The sequence below is a fragment of the Coturnix japonica genome, chromosome 24, assembly GCF_054131305.1.
Source record: "Coturnix japonica strain WE chromosome 24, WE-NBRP24, whole genome shotgun sequence".
Classification (NCBI taxonomy): Eukaryota; Metazoa; Chordata; class Aves; order Galliformes; family Phasianidae; genus Coturnix; species Coturnix japonica.
Window position 1 is genome coordinate 5,068,338 of NC_140686.1, and position 14,275 is coordinate 5,082,612.

General features: G+C 37.8%; 1 pseudogene across 1 annotated transcript in view; it reads left to right on the forward strand.

The window, feature by feature from the left end:
* LOC146757138 (uncharacterized) overlaps nt 1-14,275 on the forward strand; it is a 49,846-nt pseudogene that overhangs the window by 27,256 nt on the left and 8,315 nt on the right. The window contains exons 17-26 of the transcript XR_014936951.1: nt 2,806-2,891; nt 4,141-5,140; nt 5,328-5,334; nt 5,903-6,120; nt 7,705-7,888; nt 9,471-9,617; nt 10,202-11,158; nt 11,398-11,550; nt 12,820-12,995; nt 13,191-13,257. The product of XR_014936951.1 is annotated as an uncharacterized LOC146757138 (transcript). The remainder of the gene's footprint in view (nt 1-2,805; nt 2,892-4,140; nt 5,141-5,327; nt 5,335-5,902; nt 6,121-7,704; nt 7,889-9,470; nt 9,618-10,201; nt 11,159-11,397; nt 11,551-12,819; nt 12,996-13,190; nt 13,258-14,275) is intronic.

Consider the following 14,275-nt stretch of genomic DNA (forward strand, 5'->3'; position numbering starts at 1 on the left):
TGTTGGTTTTTTTTTGTCATGTCCCTTTGTGGGCAGATACATTGTAGTTGTAAATTCTTCATATTAAATTAATGTTTTGCTAGCAAGATGTTATTTCAGCAGCAGATTTAATGAAATATGGCTCTATCTTTGGGTGTTTTCTCCACTACAGCTCCATTCAACATTTCTAAACATCCTTCTACAGTGTAAGGTTCCTCCAGCATACCTGCTATCATCACCCCTTGTCAGGCAGTCCACATTTACTCATTTCCTTCTCATTGCCAAATATACCAATCTGCAGAGGAGCAATAGGGGTCATGTCCTGTGTCTGATTCCTGGCTAGGGTCTGCAGATGGAGCTGTCCAGGAGCTGCAGGTGGGACAGAATGGGTGATTCACAGGCTTATGCTTCATTAGCATGATTGATTATTTACCTGGCTTTTTCTTTGCCTCTCTGGCAGTTGTATGAAAACATGTATTACATATGCTCTTCCAAAGCCATCCTCTCATGTTTTGTTTAAACTGGCCACTGAGTTTAGAGCTAGTGGAAGGACATGGGAAAGAGAGTGTAGGTGGGAGGTAGTGAGTGGAAGTATGTTGGCAGGTATTCCTTTTGGTTGGGAAAGATAAATAAAAGTGAAGCAGCTAGATCATTTGTTATACATGGGAGAGAGTATATCTAACCTCAATGGGTTCTTAGTTTCTTAATTCTGATATATGTGAATTTAAGTATTTGTTAGCAAGATACAAAACAGTTCCCTATTAAGGTCTTAGAATTTCTACAACGAGCCCTGAAAATTACAAATCAGGTGAAAACCTATATAAGCAAGCATATGAAGTAGATGATTAGATAAGAGTTCAGAAAACTATTGCAACTTCTAAGTATGGAATGGAAATTGCTTCAAGCTGTTTGAAATCCATGTCTTGGGAAAAAAGGTACTGTTTCTTTTGATGACAATAGAGGTTAAACTTCTTTCTAGAAAAAAAATGTACGTGTGTTTGCATAAAGAAAAGGAGATTCTCTACTGCAGTGATATTGTTTTTGTAAGATGCACAAAAGGTGGTTAGAATCATTGAATTATAGAATTGGGCTGGAAAGGACCTTTAAAAATCACCTAATTGAAACTTCCCAGCTGTGGGTAACCTGTTGCAGTGCCTCATCACCCTCATCAAGAATTTATTCCTTATATCTAATCTGAACGATCTTTTAGTTTAAAACTGTTACCCTTTGCTCTGTCACTACAGGCCATAGTTAAAAGTCTTTCGTGTAAGCCCCCATTAATTATTGAAAGGCCATCATACGGTCTCTGCAAACTCTTATATTCCCCAACTCTGTCAGCTTTCCTCATAGGAAAAGTGTTCCAGTCCTCAAATTGTTTTTTGAGACCCTTCCCTGGACCTGCTCTAGCCAGAGATTTTTTGTGCTGGGGGCCCCGGAGATGAACTCGGTGCTCCTGGTAGGGTTTTGAAAGAGTGGAGTAGAAGGGGACACCACCTCTCTTGGCCTGCTGGCCATGCAGTGCTTCTTTTTTTGTGGCCCAGGATGCAATTGGCTTTTTGGACTGCAAGCATGCATTCTCAGCTTATATGTAATTCCTCATCCAGCATTATCCCCAAGTTCTTTTCCACAGGACTGCTCTCAGTCTGTTCATTGTCCAGCCTGTGCTGAAGCTGATGACTTCCCAGCCCAGGTGCAGGATCTTGCGCTTGGCCTTGCTGAACATCATAAGACCTGCTTCTGTAGGCTGTCAGTATCTGTCTGAATGCGATCTCTTTTCACTAACATATCAGATACACCACTTGGCAGCACTTCCCTGTCTACCAAAGAATCCATCCATGATATTTCTCCAATTTAGAGAGATGAGCTCTCTAGGTAGCTAACATCAGTTGCTATTTCTTTATCCTCCACTCTAGTCACTCCATAATAGAAGGTTGTCTGGGCCTTGGAAAGTGCCTCCTTTCTTAAACTCTTTAAAAACAAGTGTGATGTTTCCCTTTCTCCTGTCACTAAGGGTTTTACCTGACTGCCACAACTCTTTAAATATGGTGGATAGTGACTTAGCAACCTAATTTACCCATGATCTTGGAGGTCTTTTCCATCCTTTGTGTTTCTGTGATTCTGTGAGTTCTTGTTTTGTCTGTTTTATGTAGTCATGTGAAATGTAGTCCAGTGATGGTGTGGGACGTGGCAAAGTTAGATAGGAAAAACAGTCTTTTCATAGCTCATTTTATGTCATCATTTCATGTATTTTCTGTTCATCCTTCCTCGAGTCTGTTTTTTTTTCTATAATCCATGTATTTGCTCAAAGATCAGGTATTAAGAAATATATGTGAAAGTTTGTCTCAAACTCCTATGTTTGGGTTTCAGCAAGCTGTATTTCTTCTGCAGTGTTATAATTCCTATGGTACAAGTTTTTCTAACTCTAAAAGGGTTAAACGAGACCCTTTGTGGCACAAAACAAGGAGAAATGAAAGTAGCTAGAGGAATCTAGCCGATTGCTGTCTAGCATACAGTGTGTCATGTATGTATAAATATAGTTCTACATGTAAACCATTTGAGATTCTTAAAGGTGTATTTCTGACTGATTTTCATCAAATTTCCCTTAGGAATAAAAGGGAAAATGCCCTGAGAGGGATTAGTTCGCACAGAGGCATCTTCAAACTGTTTTGTAATATTATGTTCAAATCGTAAATAATCATACGCTTGAGAGGCTGTGTTAGTTTGTGCTATTTTCTCACAAATGCAATGATTCAGGATGTACTCTAGGTATAATTAATTTGTGATAAGTCATGTTCGTTATAAAGATGTAATTTTTTTTCACTGTAGGTGAGCGCTCAGAATCTACCGTTCATGTGTCGTCATCAGCTAAAAAAGAGATGGTCAAGGATGCCACTGAAAACTTTGGGAGGCAGGTATGTGAAACCAAATATTGTGTTTTTCCTTGCGTGCAATTCTGAGAAACAGTGCAGTCATGTGGTGGGTTTTTTGTTTTTTCCTATGCAAAACACATACTCATTTGGGAGCAAAATTTTATATCATGTGATTATTTCTTTGACAAAACACGCCAGATTTTCCTCTGTGTATTAGAAAGATTAAGTAAAAACCTGAAATATGATCTGTCAGTGCTTTCTCTGCCTCTGCAAAATATCTCCTTATCTGATCAAGTTAGTAAGTGTTCGAAAATATTTTTTGAAGGTCATTATGGTCATATAGGCTAGGCGTCCTGTTTGTATTGAGCATACAGGACTGGGTAGGGATCTTCATTGAGTGTCTGGAGTCTTCTGTAATACCTCAAGGGATGTGGAGGAAGTAATATCATCATACATCCAAGGCACTGTGGAAGAGGGATGTGATTCATTTCAGCAGGTAGAGAGCGGAACTTAAGTATTGGAAGGTGGTAGCGGATGTGCAAAGTGAATGGAGCTTGGAAATGAAGTGGCTGAGACAGGTGGTGACTGAGATGCTCTCCATTGTGAAAGATTTTTGTGGAGTTACTATGTGGAAGGAGAAAAGGGCCTCTATAACCAGAGTAAGAAGGACAATAGTTGTGGTTCCTTGGGATGCCAAGGCTGCAGACCTTGTTCAGAAGGGAACACAAACCAAGGGCAACTTTGCAGGGACTGTGAAGTCAGAGATAGTGAGAAGGCTGGAGAGAGGAGCTGGTCAGTGAGCTTGAGGCATGGTACCGTTTGGATAGATGTCTCAGTTCTTGATTTTGGGCTGAGGGCAGGAATGAACAGGTATTCCTTGTAAATATTTGTCTTGGGAGCTTGGAATAGAATTTAATAATTCTGACTCTGAGGAGCATAAGTGATTGTAATGTAGCCAGTCCCTTGTGGTGGTTAGTAAAAAAGCTTGTTATGATCACTCACGCTTGTTATGAACGCTCACCAGCAGGGGGTTTAAAGGGACAGTCAGTAGAAAGTAATGGAGTATGGGAAAATTTGGGCAGTTGTGTTTTCTGTTGTTACTGATTGGTTTTGATCTGTTTGATTGGTTTATGTTTCTAAACTAGATCCTTCTGTTTTGAGGAAAAAATAAATAAGGTATCTTTGTTTTGTTGTTGTTGTATGATGGGGTGAGTTTGCAATGTAAATTATATGGCTTAACGGTAATTTCATTTTTCTTGGTAATTTTTCTGTCTTTACCTGCTTACTTAAGGATAAATATGTTTTAGAAACTACCAACTTGATAGAAAATACAGCACATGAAAAGCAGACTGACAAAGCAGAAATTTCTCATCAGGAAGCCCTAGCAGAAAATGAGGAATCCCACAGTGCTGACAAGCAGTTAAGTCTAAAGCCGTGGGAAGAAAGATACAAAAAATGTGGATTGAAAAAGAGAAAAGGGAGTTGAAAAGAAATTTTACAAACATTACAGCAGAGCTGTTTGGTGAAATTAATGAATCTGAGAAAGCTCCATCCCTTGTGGCAGAAGTGTCAGAAGATGACCTCATTGAAGAATTGAAGAGTCTTTGTGTTTCGTCTTGTGTGACAGAATCAAGTGATAAGTTAGAAAGTAAAGGTGAATTTGGAGATGTGAAACTTAATGTAGACCTAAAAGAACCCAAACCTGAAATAGTTATTCCGAGTCTCTGTGTCCTTCCTGATCACAATAACTTAAATGCGAGCATGGAAAATACCTGGAGAATACCAGATGAAGAAGGCTGCACTAATTACACAGATAATACAAAAGTACATCTATCAAAAGCAGAGGAAATGGAAGAGAATGAGAATGGGATTAGTAGAGATGTAGAGGGAAGTCCTGAGTATTCCCTGAGACATTGTTTAAAAACAAATATTTGGGATGACATTTCTAATAATCTTCCTAATATAAGACCTGTTTCCACAAATGGTGAAAGTACACTTGGCTTTATAAATGAGAAGAAAATTGGCAAGGACATCTGTCTTAGTGACAGTGTTCCCAGAGACTGCCTTATCAAAAACAAGGAAATAGGAGAAACAGAAATCGAAAATCTTTTCCCGCATGCTCAGCAACCTTGTGGCATGCTGAAAAGGAATCTGGATGAAGAACTAAAACAAGATGTGGAAAGATTTAAGAGTAAGGTAGGAATGCTGCAAATGGTATTCCTGGCTTTGGAAAAAGAGAAGGTAGAGCTACAAAAAGAGGTAGAAGTTCACCTGCTTTTCCTTATTCTTTAGTCTTTCTCAGTATCGGTGGTCCTGTTCATGTTAGCTATTGATCATTAAAAGAAGGTGCTTTGTGCAAATTGGTTTTTTTGTCTTAAGAGAAGAACGTTACTCATAAATAAGGAAAGCAGTGGAGAACTGTGCTTTTCCCCATAATGTAATCAGAAGGTTTTGAGAAAGCAAAATGTATTGTTTCAGTTTGACAGTAGGTGGCAGTCATTTCCAGTGTAAGTAGTTATCACCTCATTACCATAAAAAGAAATTCATACAAGTACACCAGTTTTGATTGTCGATCAAGGAATGAAAATAGCTTCTGAACAGGGTCTTGATTTATCTCTTCATTTGCTGTGGTTTGTGCATGGTGTGCCTTCATTGCCTCTCACTAAAATTCCTGATTGCTGTGAAGCTGTTTCTGCTTTTGAGTTCAGTTTGCTTTTTTCCTCATCATTAAGGAAGTACGACATCATACATCCACTCATACTTTGTGTTTCTACAACTACTGTTGTGTAGTCCATCTGATTTCTTATCCATCAGTAATGCTTCTATTGTTTGTTTCCTTAGGGCTGCTTTGCTTTTTTGTTTTTGTTTGATTGTTATACTTCAAATCAAGAGTGAATTCAGAGTATATTTGTTGACTTGGTACATTTTGTAGAGTAATTTTGGGGGAAAATCTTTTTTATTTTACATTATTTTAAAAGTCAAGCTTAGATTATTTGGTCTTGGATCTCCTTTAGAATCAGAAAAATATATGAAGCTTAATTTTCTCTTCATAGGTTGAGAAGGAAAAAAGGAAGCAGAAACATTTCAAAATGCAAGCAGTGGAGAAACAGGAAAGTCTTGATAAATCAAATACACCAGTGGGCAATATTACCCATCAACCAGTAAAAGAAAAGCTTGCTCTAAGGAAGAATGAAAAAATGATAGAAGAAAAACACACAAAGAATTCTTCATCTGAGGAGAGACCAAAATTACTTGAAATGCCAGTAAAAGGGTAAGCTAATAAAATAATCCGTAGAATTAGATTGTTTTAAATCTTGTAATTGAAGCACTTTCCTCGGTAATGAAAGCTATGCTGAGTAGTCCCCTGCTCCCCAAACTGTTTTAAAAGTATATTTTTCAAAGAACTAAATGCACAGTGGAGGTTCAGATTAATTTTGCTGGAGGTGATAGAGGTCTTAATCACAGAATCATAGAATGGCCCAGGTTCAAAAGGACCACAATGATCATCTAGTTTCAACCCCCCTGCTATGTGCAGGGTCACCAACCACCAGACCAGGCTTCCCAGAGAATTTCTTCCTTAACACTGACTCTAATCGTGTCTTTAGAATCTTACCTCCTATGCCTAATAAATTAATCAAGAACGAATTCAAAGCCCTTGCACGTGGGAAGGAGGAACCCCTTGTGTACACAGTGAAATGCTCTGGCTGGTGAGCTGATTCGCTGAGAAGCCTCTGGGGGCTTTGGCAGAGATTAAGTGCAACATGAGTCAGAATGATCTTGCAGCTGAGAAGGCCAGCAGCATCCTGGGTTGCAGAGTCAAGAAGCTGAAGGGAGGAGTCCATCCCTACTTAGCATCTAGTTGGTCTGTGTCTGGAGCACTGGGTCCAACTTTTGGCCTCCAAGTACTTGTGTGCATTTCTTTTTATGGCCTTCAAGAGATCGTAGTCAACATGTGTGAGTTCAGTAGAGGCTTTCCAGGCTGATCACAGAGCATGAAACTCTGTGAGAATAAGCTGAGGGAAATAAACTTCAGGATGTGCCAGCAGTCTCCCAGTACGTGGAAGGGGATTGTAAGTAAGACAAAGCCGTTCCTGATTTGGCCTGGATTTGATTCTAAACATTTTTCAGAATTCCCAAACATCTGTAAATAGAAGGAATTAATTTTTTCTTCTATGTAAAATCTCAAAACAGTATTAGCTATACATGAGTAAAAGCTGTACTTTTTGGGAAGCTAAAGACTACATGTAAATCTTTCTCCTTTAGAATAAGCTGCTTCAATACTGATGTTACAGCCAATGTTTTGAACTACTTGTTAGTGGTTGCTGATATTCAAATCTTTTTTTGAACACTATCCTTATCCTTTAATTTATTAAAAGAAATGAAAAGGTTCATCCGCACATGGTAAGCAGTTGTTATAGTCTAAGGAAGGCTTCTTAAAAGTTTTTGATTTGTCTTAGATAAGTGATGTGATGTTTTATCGGTATTCCTTGCAGTCATTATGAATCTGTACTATATAGGTGATGATCAACTTATTAAAAACAGTGTATTTTTGTTAGTAAAAGTTCATGGTTTACTGTTCATGTTTACCTATGTCGACATGGAAATACATGATGAATTTTGTACATCACTTAAGGGCTTATTTGTCAGTCTTGTGCAGCTCATGTATAAGGTGTCTTCCACCACTAATGGAATGAAATTAGAGTGATGTTAAAAGTTTAAAATTGCAGAAAAACTTCTATATTTGAAAAGGTGTGACATTTCTACAGTTTTAAGTTGTTTCTCCTGGTTCATGATGTGGCATATTTACTTTTTTGTCAGTGCTTTAATTCCTCAAATACTCTCTTTTAAATCCCAGATTTTCTGTGAAACAAGAAGAGGAAAAGAGACATAGAGCTGAAATGCGATATGAAAAAACAAGAAAGCAACTAAAGAGGGAAAAGGATCAATATTCTAGAGAGACAGAGGAAAAACAACAACTTGAGTTTCGTGTAAGGAATTTAGAAACAGAGTTAATAACGCTGAAACAGCTCAAGAAACAGGTATATTAAATATATATCTTCTGTTTTTCTGTTTCTTTCAAACTGATATTTTATGCTAGTATGTTCAACTTGTTGGTGAAAGAGACATTAGGCAATTATCTTGGTGCATTTTGAGGACCATTGTCATGAAACCAGCGTGAACAAACAAGTTCATGATACCTTTTCACATTTTTCAGAATTATAGTTTGGTTTGTGCTTCAGGCAAAGCTTCTCTTTGAGTTATTTTTCCTAATTACTACAGAACTCTGTGCGCGTGTGTGTATATGTATGTCTATATCTATATATCTATATATATATTATATGTGTATATATATATATATATAATGTTTTTATTATTGTTTTTTTTCTTCAGAAGGAAATTACAGTTACAGTTTGTAGTATTCTTTCAAGTATACTTACATGAATTTAAATTTAGGCCTAAATGTTACTGTTTACCTGATAATCTGTAAATTGCCTCAGTTGCTTACAATCAAGACTGAATCCAGAAAAACTCTCACCTTTATTTTTATTACAAGTTTAGTGGCTTATTTAATGCAATTGAGATGATGATGTTCTCACTGTACACAACCTGCATGAATTCTTCAGTTCTTACATACAGTTTTGAGGGTCTTTTCACTGGCCTTTACCTACTTTTCAGCATTCCTGTCATGGTTCTACGCAGTTTGAAATATACCTCGGAAATTCGGTCTGTTGTGTTGTATTTTTCCCCATAAATAGTAAGCCTCAAATTTTCAGAACTTGTATTTGCAAACATATTAAGAACATGTGAAAGTGGTCATTAAGGATCCTCAGTGGCCACGTTGCTCTGGCAGAAGCAGTAAGTAGTTAGCATCACCTCTTTCAGTCTGCCTGGATTTAACAGGGACATCATTGGCATTAGTTTACCTCCTGGTCTGCTGTTCAGCTGGTCAGTCCTCTTCTGTGTCTCACTTCATTAATAGCCTTTGGAAATCTCATACAACTCAATTTATCCAGCAGTACTGCTAGATATTGGTAAACTGAAAATGGATTGGCACATTTTCTGAAGCATTTCTAAATATTAGTAGAAGAGATGTAGACTTAAGACCTTGCAGTGGGGTAAAGTAAGTGTAGTTATTGTGCTTTTGGAAATCTTAGTCATTTGTTTTGTGCAGTTCTTAGTGTTAGTGCTCATATTGATGAATAGATGTTTTTAAATCTTTGACTGTAAGCATATGAGTGTCCATCTCTGGTTTTAGTATGTATATATAGTTTGTTAGAAAGATAACTTGGGTTTCTACTTAAACTCTGTATGTTTCCAAGAATAGTAGTTCTAGTTTGTTTGTTTTTTTCTTGTGTTATAGAGGGAGATTCATTAAGTATAAAACTTCTATGATGCTGATTTGTGCAAAGGACTCACACTATCCTTATAACTTTCAATTCAGATAAATCTAAAGATGTTTGTTTGCAAACATGGAAAATTGATATGCAGGTCATTCTATGATTTTATGATAAATGACTCTTAATAGAATTAATAGAATGTAAGAATAAAAAGAATGAAATAGGAAGGTATTGCTAATTCTGATTTTGTTCAAGATTCACAAGTTCAACTATATTACTGTAGGTTGAAGAAGAGCGTGATGAAACACAGAGACAGCTCTCTAATGAAAGGAGTGCTAGAGCTCTGCAAGAAGGAATTTTGAGCAACCACCTGTGGAGACAGAAGGAGCTGGAAGAAGAGACAAGAAAAACTATTGGGAAAAATTCAGAGGTAAGCAGTTCCATTCCTAATTAATTTGGTTATACTTCACTGTGCTCATTCTAAAACCTTAAGAAAAATAACCTTTTGTGCCTTTTCGTGGATTATCTACAGTTTATCAATATAACCAAATTTTGTTACTGTTGTCTAAAAACTCTGAATAGCATCATCAATCCCACATAGACCTGAATTGCATGTGGAAGTAGGAAGCCACTGGAAAATAAGACATTGTGTTCCCAGTCTCTTAAACTGCCTGCTGTTCTTCACTGTATAGTTGTTACAATCATTTCTAAGGTTTCTACCCGTGAAATGTCCAGATATCTGGAGATTCACTAGGAAAGAAGCTGGCTGAGGCTGTTTGTGATCCTATTACTTGGCTTTTGAATTCGTTATTATACTGTCATCACTTTCTTGTTTCCATGTCCTTCATCTTTTTGCTTAATAAATTATTTTTATCACAGCCCATGAGTTCTGTTTTGTTTCCTGTTCTCTCCCTCATCCCACTTAGTGATGAGAGTGTGGTGCCTAGCTGCCTGATGGGTTAAACCTGAATTTATTTCCCAACTAACTATTCATTATTGTCCTTTATCACACAGAAATCTGACACTAATGACAGAGAAAAGGATTTGCTACACAGAAATCAGTTACTGCAAGAAGAGATTGCTATGCTAAGACTGGAACTCAATCAAGTAAAACTTAAGCACCAGGAGGATGAAGGAAAATACTTAGAGGAAAATGAGTCTTTGAAAGAAAAGAATGATTCTCTTCAGAAGGAACTTAAACTGAGTGAGGAAACCTTAACACAGACAGTATTTCAGTACAATGGACAGCTGAATTTACTCAAGACGGAATCTGCAATGCTAACTTCCAAGCTTGAACAGAAAAAAGAAAGCAAAGACAGACTGGAAACAGAGATTGAATCATTCTGTTCCCGCTTGAATGCAGTGGTTCAAGATCTCGAACATCATCAGTCATTGAAAAGTGATGCCGAACGAACATTTCAGAGAGAACGTGATGAATGGCTTCGTTTACAAGACAAGCTCCATCGTGAGCTCTCTGAGGTGCGAGAGAGCAACAAGAGCTTGTCTCAGCAGCTGAGTAAAACGGAAAGCAAAGTTAATAGTCTAGAAAACGAGCTTCACCAGTTGGAACAAACACTTCGAGAAAAAACACTGCTTTTAGAAATGACACAAAAAGACTTAAATCAAGCCCAGTGTCAAGCAAAAGAAAATGAGCATGCGTGGCAACTTGAGAAAGATCAAGTCAGTAAATTTATGATAAAGCATGAATCTATGCAGGAACGATTGGCCCAGCTCCAAAGTGAAAACCTTTTACTCCGTCAGCAGCTGGAAGATTTGCAGAACAAGGAGATCATCAAAGAAAAGGTTGTGAATGATGTCCAGGACAGATTTCATGATATGTTCAACAAACTCAGAGCTGACAGTGAAAAGCAGGTTTACCTCATGGAAGAGAGAAACAAGGAATTAAATACCAAGTGTACTGATTTAAAGGAACAAGTCTTTAAATATGAGACTGACAAAGTAGAAAGAGAGGTAAGCTATACAATTAGAATAAATTAAAATGTTTCAATTCATAAAATGATTTTGTATTTCTAAAATGCATCAGGTGTAAGTTTTACACATAGGACCAAATTGTGTTGTTTTGTTGTGGTTCATTGTTTTTTCTCTTAGAATTAAGGAGGACCGGTAAATGACTGAACTGTATAATATAGTCAGTTTAAAGGAGTAAAGTCAAGTTTCATGTTTTTCTTCATGTTTATCTGTTTCCTTAGGGTTTGGTCAGACAGCTGCAGCAGGAGCTTGCTGATGCTCTTAAAAAGCAGTCTATGTCAGAAGCTTCCCTTGTAGTTACTACATGCTACCGCAGTAACCTTGAGGAAGACAAATTGCACTTGCAGAAGGAACTGGACAGGATTAAAGCTAAGGTACAGAGAGGCTGTAACTTACACATAAAATCTGAGGGTGATTTTTCCCTGTTTCTGGTGAAGAAGAGAAAAATAATGTTCTGAGAGCAAGTACCAGAGAGAGCTAAGGAGGTTAGCAGTGATACCCTGTCATAATTCACGAAGCTGGTGAAATCTTTGCCAGCTGGCCTCCTCCTCTGTAGTGAAAGATAAGTGTTACTAGAATCATCAAAAAGCCAATTAGTTTCTTTTGCAAGTAGGAGCCGTTCTTCAGCCCCACAGCTAAAGTTCTTCTTGTGGCTCCAGGGTGTTGTAGCAGTGTTCTTTCTTTTCCCAACTTACTTCCCTCTCCTGGTGTCAAACACAATTAAGAATTTATTTGTGGATGGGATGTGTACAAACTACCAACTATCTGAAGCAACATTACACAGGTGCTCTGAATTTACAAATTGTTTTTCTGTGTCTTATAAGGTTGGTTGTAAACACTATAAGGTGGTCTTTATCCCCTCAGTCTTCTCAACTTGCCCCTTGTCATCTGTGATCACAGTCATGCCTGTGCCAAATCAGAGCAGAGAGTTCAAAGTATAAGCAAATGTCCTCCTATCCTAGAAATAAATTCAGGGGTATAGATTTAAAGACAAGTATATGAACTGCATTGTTCTGTGCACTTGGTGTCCATGACTGGGTGGTCTTCGACACGAAGTCATTATGTCTTTAACTGGAGAAGATCTGTATTTGATAAGCTGCTTTGCAAAATGACCTGGTGTCTCAGCAGGTTATCGCTTTTGGTTTGGCCAAGTTTGGTGTCTGATTTCTGAGAAAAAGTAGAAATACTGGACAGCTGAATTTGAGTTTTTCTTTTTTGCTCTCTGTGAGAGTTGTGGGTTTTTTCTGAAACATCTACCATAATAACGTACTAATGAGCTGTGAAATCACTTTAGGAAAAGGATGAGGTTTTTTTGGTTAATATTTTCGATAGAATAGCAAACAAGTAATTTCAGGATGTCACAAGTCACTGAGAAGGTAGGATTGGCAGTGTCAATGCTCATAATGGTGTTATAGAAAATCCTTTGTACAGATGGGAGAGGCCAGTGTCACAGATGATGAAATATCATCTGTTATTGTTCATTTGCTAAGAGAAATGAAGGCTTGAATGAATTGGAAACGATTCCAGTACTTTGGGTAGGGGGTGTATGTAGATACATGCAATATCCAAATTCTTCAGTGCTCACTGAGCTCTCTATACTGAACCTAACCGGGCTGCTGAGGATTCTCATTGCTACTTTACAGTTACATGACTCTGAACAACAGCGTATTCAATATGAGCGTTGCATTCAAGATTTGAAGACTGACCTAGATAATAAGGAAAGACAAATATCAGCTTCTAACCAAAAAATGAAAGACCTTCTGTTAGCAGCTTCCAGAAGCAGTTCTACAATAAAGCAGCTGGAAGAACATGTCCAACGGTAAGAAAATAACAGAGTGAAGCAAGGTTTTGCTTTCTGGGATTCTCTGAAAACGTCAGAATTGCCTTGTTGCATCATCAGGGTAAAACATGATTTTAAAAGAAGCTCTTGCTTTAAATAGCATTCTTTCACACCATTCTTTTGCAGTGTGCGCTATTATGGATTTGTCTAATAAGATCTGTGCTTCTCTTTAAGGCTTGAAACGGAAAATGCCAGAGTGGAAGCTGCTGTGCAACACCAGGACAAGAGAACTGAAGCCTCAGTAAGCCAGTCATAAACTTCCCTTTTATTTATTTATTTTTTATTTTTTTATGTGAGCTTCTGAGCCTATTTAGATATTTTCCTGGGGATCATAGGGGAGCTGAGTCATCTGAGCTGTGGTGTGACTGTAGGGTACTCTGAAAATCCTGATGGTCTATTCTCCAGTTTTGAGAGTTTTCCCATAAGGTAAAGGTTGTGAATCTCCACCTTTCACTGCTGCCATTTCTGTCTTTGCAGTAGTATGAAAATGTTTGTGTTAATCAGCATGATTCTTTTGATGGATAGGACGGACAGTGTCAGCAGGAGGGAGATGTGTGGTTGAGATCTGGGAGGGGAAACCTGGATGTGAGAAATCTGTTTTATCTTCAGAGCTTTGTCATAGTTTCCACCTGAGCTCATTAGGTTCTTTTTCTATTTGTGAATATGTGTTGGTACTTTACTGCCCCGCAGGGGGCTGAGGTAAGGAAAGAACAACTAGGTGAAGTAATGCTGTGCAGTCAGTGGCAGGCAGCTGGGAAGTAGCTGGTGCGCATGCATGGCTTAGCATCTTGTGTAACCTTGGAATATTCTTTAATTAGTTTGCTGTTGGAAAATTAAGCTGCTATAGGGAGAATAAGAAGGATCTAGTGGAAGGGAAAAGCTGTTGATTATCTGCACCAGAAAAGTCAGTCTGAGTTCTTTTCCAGGTTCCTTTCCTGTCATCTTCTTTTGGTGATATACCAATTAGAAGGTTTTTAGCATTTTTAACACTTCTGTATTTTACCCATACATTGTCACATAGGGAGAACCGACATTTAACATATCCTGTAAAGACACATGAGGAAGTTTTATGAGTTTGTCATATAAGCCTTTAAGCTCAGGTTTTTATGTCCTTCTGTACGTCAGGGATGTCTCTCTTTTTCTTAAAATGTGCTATTCAAAGCATGTAGGCAACTTTCATTCTTTACAAAGGGAACTGAATAAGCAAACTTGTTTACACACAAATGCATCTGTGATGCAAATCTTTGCTCCTTTGTGTA